Below are 8,612 nucleotides of genomic sequence, written 5' to 3' on the forward strand. Positions count from 1 at the left end.
ATGTGCACGCTTGTGATGGGAGCACAGACTGTACATGTGCACGCATGTGACGGGTGCACGGGAATGTGCATGTGCACGCGTGTGACGGGAGCACCAGAATGTGCATGTGCACGCGTGTGACAGGAGCACGAGAATGTGCATGTGCACACGTGAGACGGGAGCACGGGAATGTGCATGTGCACGCGTGTGATGTGAGCACGGGAATGTGCATGTGCACGCGTGTGATGGGAGCATGGAATGTGCATGTGCACGCATGAGATGGGAGCATGGAATGTGCATGTGCACGCGTGTGACGGGAGCACGGGAATGTGCATGTGCACGCGTGTGACGGGAGCACGGGAATGTGCATGTGCACGCGTGTGATGGGAGCACGGGAATGTGCATGTGCACGCGTGAGATGGGAGCATGGAATGTGCATGTGCACGCATGAGATGGGAGCATGGAATGTGCATGTGCACGCATGAGATGGGAGCATGGGAATGTGCATGTGCACGCGTGTGACGGGAGCACGGGAATGTGCATGTGCACATGTGTGATGGGAGCACGAGAATGTGCATGTACATGCGTGTGATGGGAGCACGAGAATGTGCATGTACATGCGTGTGATGGGAGCACGGAAATGTGCATGTGCACGCGTGTGATGGGAGCACGGAAATGTGCATGTGCACGCGTGAGATGGGAGCATGGGAATGTGCATGTGCACGCGTGAGATGCACTGTAAGAGCTCAAAACTGGGAAGCCATCCCCAGAGGGTTTAAGTGAACTCATAGAACATCTGCAATCTTCATTAAGCTATAAAGGATGTTGAAAGTAGCAGAGGAAACTCTGTTACAGTGTTGATTTGCCCAAGTGTACAGGGAACCTAGCAATCTGCTTTAAGTAATGAGAAGCATTAGAACAGTGTTGTTTTTTTTTTTTAAATTAAGGAGAGACTATGGAATGCAGTCTAGAATATGTGTTCTATGTACACAAACATAAATAAAATACCAATTCTAGGTGTCAGGCAGCCTTGTCTAAAATAACCCCTTTCTATTTCAAGGAAGAACCTAAAGGCTTAAAACCCAAATAAGAGGATGCAGCCTGAAGACTTTAAAGGCAGGAGCAACCACAAGAGAAACTTTGCAGTGAACACCACAGGATTCGGTCGACGGCAGCTTTGGAAGAAAGAGGGCAGCGAAGAATCAAGGATAATTAAGAGTTGATTCTACAGGTAACCAAGAAAATGGGAACTCCTTGCTCATCACACCTGTACAAAAGGGTGATCAAAATAAAGCAAGACTCCTATCCATGGGAAGTTATTATTAAAAGAACCTAACATTCCCACCTCCAGAGTGCGGTCACGGCAGAACCGCAGCACACTCAGCCCTCAGCCCAGCAGCCTCCCCATCAACAGCTGGCACCCATAGCCCTGAATTTAAGTCTCAAAAACTAAGAACCCTCGTCCTTTAAGAGTTACTTCCTTCTGTATGAAAAATTTCCTAAACAGAATACCATCTCAAGAAGATACCCTTCATTGTTTCAGAGAATTCTAGTCTCTCTCTCACTAACTCACACTCACACCCAACTTCCTGACTTGCGATCTTGAACCCCGAACCGCAGGACATGTCCTGCCTTCCACTCAGATGGCAATGCCCATGGCAAAGAGTCTGTTTTCCCCGATTTACCTTACAAAGTGATTTCCACATCTTAAATTCCACATGCTCTTCTGGTCTTCCCCCAACTTGCAGCCCCAAGTCACAACCTCTTTTTAGCCCTGAGCCCCCAGCACCTGGAATCACTATAAATAGTTGCGACATCAAGTCTCCCACGACACACAAGAACACGCTATTCGTGAAATCTCACGGCATGATAAAATTGAGCAACTACGGGAATAAAATAGCAGCAGCAACAAGTGAACAACTAAGAACAGCTATTTGGAGGGCGTGTCAAGGTAACATCAGGAGATCTGCACTCCAGAAAGTCAAGGCTCCCTGAAAGGTTTACATACTTAACTGCCTGAAGAGGAGGAAGCTGAAGCCGTGACACCGGCCTCTTGCATTCACCAGAACAAACAGAAGAACAAACAGCAACTATTTGCACAGCACAAAACACAACATTGTTGAGCCAACCCAGTGCCCCCAAACGCAAGTTGGCCAAATGCTTCCCTTCCTGCACCACACTGCTGTCCCACCCCCTGCTCATGCCACCCAGCAGCCCTTCTTAGCCAGATTGACAGAAGCACAAAGGACAGACCAGAGGACACCTTCTTCTGAGAGAGGGAGAAGATGGCCAGACCACAGGCGCAGAACCAGGGATTCCAGCCGCTCACTAAAGTCACGGACTCACCTGGTAATAGCCACTTGCTAGAGTCGGTATTCCACACAAAAGAGCACTCCTGGCCTTGAAATCCTACTCTCCCTGGTCCTTTCACCTGCCAGCCAACATCCATACTGGCCCCCCTGGCAAGATTAAGACATTGACTTTGGTTGGGAGCCAGGACCAAGCTGACAGCTAGTCAAAAAGGCCAGAAAAACCCAGAAGAGCTTAAAGAACAGTGACTACTGTTCTAGGAACTAATCTCTACAAAGGTTTAACCTGAAGTTTCTGGCATCACCTGTGTACACTGGATAAGAACAGATGAGTTTGACGTAGGCACTCACAGTGACTCAAAATGGCAATGACCACTGAGCACACTGGTGCCCCGTGCAGGGCTTTCCAAAAGCAAACTTGAAGTTTAAGTTATCTTTTATTATGGAATACTCTGGAACTCTGTTCTAAAGACAAAGTATTTCCCGCTATCTATTTAAGGTGAAAACTAGAGGAGAGGACGAAAGAGACAGGATGTTTTTCTGTGCTGGTGGGGCTTTAAAACATTTCTAAGGTCTCCTCCTCTCCTGGATACACACTGATTTTTGAGATGCACCAATGGCATGAAGGAAATTAAAGACATTCTACCTTTTGGTCTCAAAATTAAGGGTCTTGGCTGAAAACATTTTAAAAACCAAGGAAAAGGAGAAATGTATAAAAAGAATGAGGGCAGGTCGGGGGAGGCAGGGTGTGCACTGGGAAAGGGGAAGTCTCGGGACAAACAGCAAATATTCCTGCTCTGATGAAAAGCCGCTTTGCGTTTACCCGGAAGCCCCCAACAAGAGCAGCGGCCACTTCTCTGGTGCAGTTTCCTGAGGGCAAGGACGTCACCACCAGCCACTGTCTCAGCTCACAGGGCAACGCTCACGCACACCCCAACAGCTGGAGAGCCCAGCAGGCCGGCGCAGGTCCCAGCTTGTCACGAGATGCCTCACACACCCGGTGAGCATCCTAAGGGGGGCATTCTGTTGTCACTGTGTTCCTAACATGTCACACATCTGCAGAGTCTCTGCAGTCACGATGTAGCCTGCAGCGCCCCTGCACATATTCCAGGACCCTTACAAAATGAGAGGTGCAGAGGCCGAGCCCACCTAGGTGGGAAGCCGTGCTGTTTGTCCAAAGCCTGTCTCAGCCAGACCACCTTCCCACCTACTTTTTGGGCAACCCTCAGAGGACAGCAGCTGCTAACTAAATAAAAAAAAAAAAAGTGTACAGTGGAGGAGGCAAAAGAATTATTTTTAAGAAAGAGCACAGTCTAACTTCTCTCTCCGCCACCCACTCCACACCACCTCCTCGCTCCCTGTCTCTCCTCCTGCTCCCTCTTCCCCAGCCGCTCCCTCCTGGTGGCTCAGCACCACACTCTCACACACGCCTCCCTCTGTGTGTCCCCAGCTGAGGCACCAGCTCTGAAGCCACACCCCACACCGGGAACTGCAGCTGTGCAAGGACCTGGAGCTGCTGCCAAGCTTAGGGGCTTACAAGGCCAGCTCCGAAAGTATAAGAATCAGACATGAATTTAGTGTTCAGAAATCTGCCTGACACTAGACCACAGAGGAAAGAAAAAGCTTCTGTTACAAATGAAATGAGGCTTTCAGACTTTCATTATGTCCCACTCCCAATGTGCCTAAATACTGAAGATATTTGCTTTTCCTCTTTTCATAAAATCTCTTTCCTACTCAATTCGATGGCACTTTTTTGTTTTGCTTTTTAGAAACTGGGTCTATGTTGTCCAGGCTAGAGTGCAGTGGCCATTCACAGGTGCCAGCATAACGCACCACAGCCATGAACTCCTGGGCTCTGGCAACCCTCCCAGTCAGCTTCAAGTAGCTGTGGCCGCCACACCTGGCTCCTGCCACTTCGATGTGGCTCTAGGATAGCACCCGAGCTGGGTGTGGAATGGTGAGTGTGTTTATGTGTGCATGAGGAATCTCTGTGCCCTGTGGACACTCTCTCCCATTGCCCTGGGTGATATGCAACCCCAGACACTCAAGAGTCATCCACCCAGAGCAAAACGCCACTTTGGCTATGGACAAAGTAATGAGGCACTTCCCACGGAGGGGTCATGAAACCTGCAGACCAGACTTTACAGGGAATGAGAAAGGCAAAGCAGGGAAATGTAAAAATGATGTGCGAGGCTTAAAACAAGAAATCAGCAGCCTCCTCGTCGAGAATGTAGGAAATATTTAGAGAAGTGCAACCAAAGCTTGTATCTTCCTCGGCAGCGGCCCATTCTTTTAATTATTCTTCCATAAACACACACTAAGCAAGGTGACAGAGATGACACAGTGAACAAACTGACCTGACTCTTGCTTGCCCGGAGCTTATAATCTAGCATCAGCTCATGACAGAAGTGCTGGCTCACAGAATCGCAAGCTGAACACGTGTTATTAGGGATACAAAGAAGGAGCTGAGGGAGTGACGGACAGGAGCCTGCATTAGATAAAGTGGTAAGGAAAGCCCTCTCTAAAGAGGAAAAAATGTAAGGCCAAAATATAAAGAGAAAAAGGAGGCTTGGCACCTGTGGCACAGTGGTTACGGCACTGGCCACATGCACCAAGGGTCGGGGTTTGAACTCAGCCTGGACCAGCTAAACAACAATTGACAAGTGCAACAAAAAAAATACAACCGGACATTGTGGTGGGCCCCTGTAGTCCCAGCTACTTGGGAGGCTGAGGCAAGAGAATCTCTTGAGCCCAAGAGTTTGAGGTTGCTGTGAGCTATGACGCCACAGCACTCTACCAAGGGTGACAAGTAAGACACTGTCTCAAAAAAAAAAAAAAAAGAAAGAGAAAAACTAAACCAGGACAAGAATGAGTTGACCATCCCGGGAAGACAAGCTTATATATGCAAAGGCCCTGAGGTAGAAAAGGCTTCTGCATCAAGGACCTACACATCAGTGTGGCTGATGTAAAGATCGCACGCAAAGGATGTCTCCACACAGGACGGGAAAGCCACAGTGGCCCTCGATGCCCACGGGAGGTTTTATTCTCATGACAGAGGCGTGTGCAGCAGAGGGTGGACATGACCCAACTAACACTTTGTGATGACCACAGCAGCATAACGCACCACAGCCATGAACTCCTGGGCTCTGGCAACCCTCCCAGTCAGCTTCAAGTAGCTGTGGCCGCCACTCCTGGCTCTATGTGGAGAGAAACTTGAAAGGCAGAGGCTATGCAAGCGTCTAAGCAAGAGATGGAGATTCTCTAGACCAAACCATAGCAGCAAACCTGAAAAGGACCAGACAGAGTCAGGTGTATCTTAGAAACTGGACATATCGACAGAAATCACATAGAGCTGAGAGCCAGGGAAGAACCAAAGATGACCCTCCTCAGTCACTGTTTCTATGTGTGTTGTTCGGGATTTTTCCCAGAAGTTAGAAGTATGACATGAGGCTCTGCCTGGCATACTGGGGATCTTGTCTGTAAATGTCGGTCGACATCAACCACCAAAGAGCAACAGCAACCACAGACCCTCCTGACAGCTGGGCAGGCGTTTCATTAAGTGAATTTCCCTGTAAGAATTTAATTGTCATCTTGGAACAAAAGTCCTGTGGCTTAATCACAGGGTTAAATGTTTTTCTACATCGGGGCACAACAACTCTGACTGTTAAATAGATAATCAGCTATGAATTCATCATGAGCAGCAGAGAATATGAGGTGATTTCTAAGAGAACCTTCGTGTCAAATTGGATGGTTCACACCAAATATGTCAAAGGCATATTACTGCATACCTTACTGACCAACAGAAAAAACTAACTAAAACATGTAAATTTACAATAGTTTCCTTATGACCATTGAACAATTTGGTCCTTAACACCTGTTTCTCCCTAACAAGTAACTGTCTTACTTCAGAAACCCAGTATATGAAATAATGCAGTGTCCCCCCAGGAGGAAACCTGGGGGGTAGAAAGAGTGGGTTGCCTTGTTTATCCTACATGCTGTACTTAAACAAGTCCCCAAATGCCACAGAAAGCAACAGTGTTCTGTGGCAACAGCGGATACACCTGCAGTGTCGGCAGCACTGACCAGCTCAGTCTTTATTACTGAGTGTTTCTGGCACTGTTCCCGCTGCTGGGACACAGTCATCCTCTCAAATGCCCTGGGCCCACCTGTCTAGGTGAACACCCCTGTACTTGTTAATATTTATAGTGATGATGCACTCTTGTTCTTAAATTGCAGAAAGAAAGATGAGTAATAAAAGACAGACAGAGAGAGAGATCACACTCACCCACTGGGGAGGGCACCTCTCATGGTGGCTCAGGCCTTGCCAAAATGGACAGTAAATGTAGGTTGTAAATTACATAAATTACATAAATTACAGTCGTAATTTATCTGGAAAGTGATGCTATCTTTTATTCCTCCAGACAATTAACTATGACCTTTTTATAGTAGTTCAAGGACTTTGCTCACTACAGACTCCATTACTTTAGTTGATATAAAAGGATCCCTTCCAGAAAGATTTCCCACGATATTTCAATGGAAAGTATGTAACTTAAGTCTCTTGCCCTCTGGTCCTTCTAAGTCTTACACTTACTCCAAGCCCTTTAATTTTAACTTTGTGGTCCACCTCACGCTCTCCTCCAAGCCTTATCTTGAATCTCATGGTCATCACACTGCTCCTCCCAGTGCCTCTGCTCCGTCCCCGAGAGGCCACAGCAGATCCCATCACCGTGCCACACCCTCTCTAGCTCTGAATTCACGTTTCAACACCCTGCAGCTTTCTCTCCAATGTGGCCTGTCACCACCCACGGGGACTGAGCTCCACCTTTCTCTGTGCCCTCCAGCCCCCTGTACTGCATCTCTCTGCAGGGTCCACACGTCCACAGCAGAGCCAAGACGTGCAGAATGCACAGAGCTTTGCCAACACAAAAGGCTGTCACCATGACTCCTGCTGAGGATTTCCCAAAACTGGCTCGTGCTTCTCCTGCACATCACACTTGTTCTCACTTCAGCCTTACGGCAACCCGTGCAGCCAAACATCCTCCATACTAAAAGAAACAAAAAGCACCACACACCCCTAAACGACAGCCAACGGGCGCTCCCGCCTCCTGCTGCTCTGCTCTTCATGACACTTTTATCCAAAGTGTGGCATCTCGTACGTTCACAGTTTCAAGAGCTGTGTTGGCTCAGCCCTGTAATGCCAGCACTCAGGGAGGCCAAGGGAGGTGGATTGTGTGAGCTCAGGAGTTTGAGACCAGCCTGAGCAAAAGCAAGACCCTATCTCTACTAAAAGCAGAAAAACTAGCTGGGCATCATGGAGGCTGAGGCAGGAGTATTGCTTGAACCCAAGAATTTGAGGTAGGCTGCAGTGAGCTATAAGAATGCCAATGCATTCTACCCAGGGTGACAGAGTGAGACACTGTCAAGAAAGAAAGAAAGAGAGAAAAGAAAGAAAAGGAAGAAAAAGAAGGAAGGAAAGAAAAGCGCTATGTCACCCTGTTAGCTCAGTCTTAGAGGACGCCTTCCCACAATTCCTTTTTAAACCACTGACCTGGCCCACAATTTGGTAAAACACCACCTATAACTCTGACATGTGGAAAGATGTATAAATACATGCTCTCATCTTGATCTACTGTCTCAACAGAACCCATTTCTAAGCAAAAACGATCCAAGAAGTTCTTTGTCTTCCTGTCACAATCAATCACTACAGTTCAATGCCACCTGCAGCCCTCTGCCTGCTTCACCCCAGATGCAGAGCACACAGCGGCTCCTGAACTATGTCAGCTCTTCCCCGACCCACTCGGACCCACTGGGTGACCAACACACCAGCATAAGACGACATCCTTGAGCACAGACCACCAGTTTTATTGCAGCCCTCCCCTCAGCCACAAGATTCCAAGCAGGACCTCTTCCAAAGCTGGGGGGTGGGCAGCACCCACAGAGCACCCACTGACCACAAGATTCTAAGGGGCACCTCTTCCAAAGCCGGGGGGCGGGGCAGCACCCAGAGCACCCACTGACCACAAGATTTTAAGGGGCACCTCTTCCAAAGCCGGGGGGTGGGGCAGCAACCAGAGCACCCACTGACCACAAGATTCTAAGGGGCACCTCTTCCAAAGCTGGGGAGCGGGGCAGCACCCAGAGCACCCACTGATCACAAGATTCTAAGGGGCACCTCTTCCAAAGCCGGGGGGCGGGGCAGCACCCAGAGCACCCACTGACCACAAGATTCTAAGGGGCACCTCTTCCAAAGCCGGGGGACGGGGCAGCACCCAGAGCATCCACTGACCACAAGATTCTAAGGGGCACCTCTTCCAAAGCTGGGGG

At 48.7% G+C, this 8,612-nt stretch overlaps 1 protein-coding gene across 1 annotated transcript in view; it reads right to left on the reverse strand.

Annotated features, from left to right (window-relative positions):
• Nucleotides 1-8,612, reverse strand: part of SLC4A4 (solute carrier family 4 member 4) — a 353,144-nt gene that overhangs the window by 314,379 nt on the left and 30,153 nt on the right. The window lies entirely within an intron of this gene.

Source organism: Otolemur garnettii, unplaced genomic scaffold (genome assembly GCF_000181295.1).
Source record: "Otolemur garnettii isolate 467f Iridium unplaced genomic scaffold, OtoGar3 scaffold00191, whole genome shotgun sequence".
Lineage (NCBI taxonomy): Eukaryota > Metazoa > Chordata > Mammalia > Primates > Galagidae > Otolemur > Otolemur garnettii.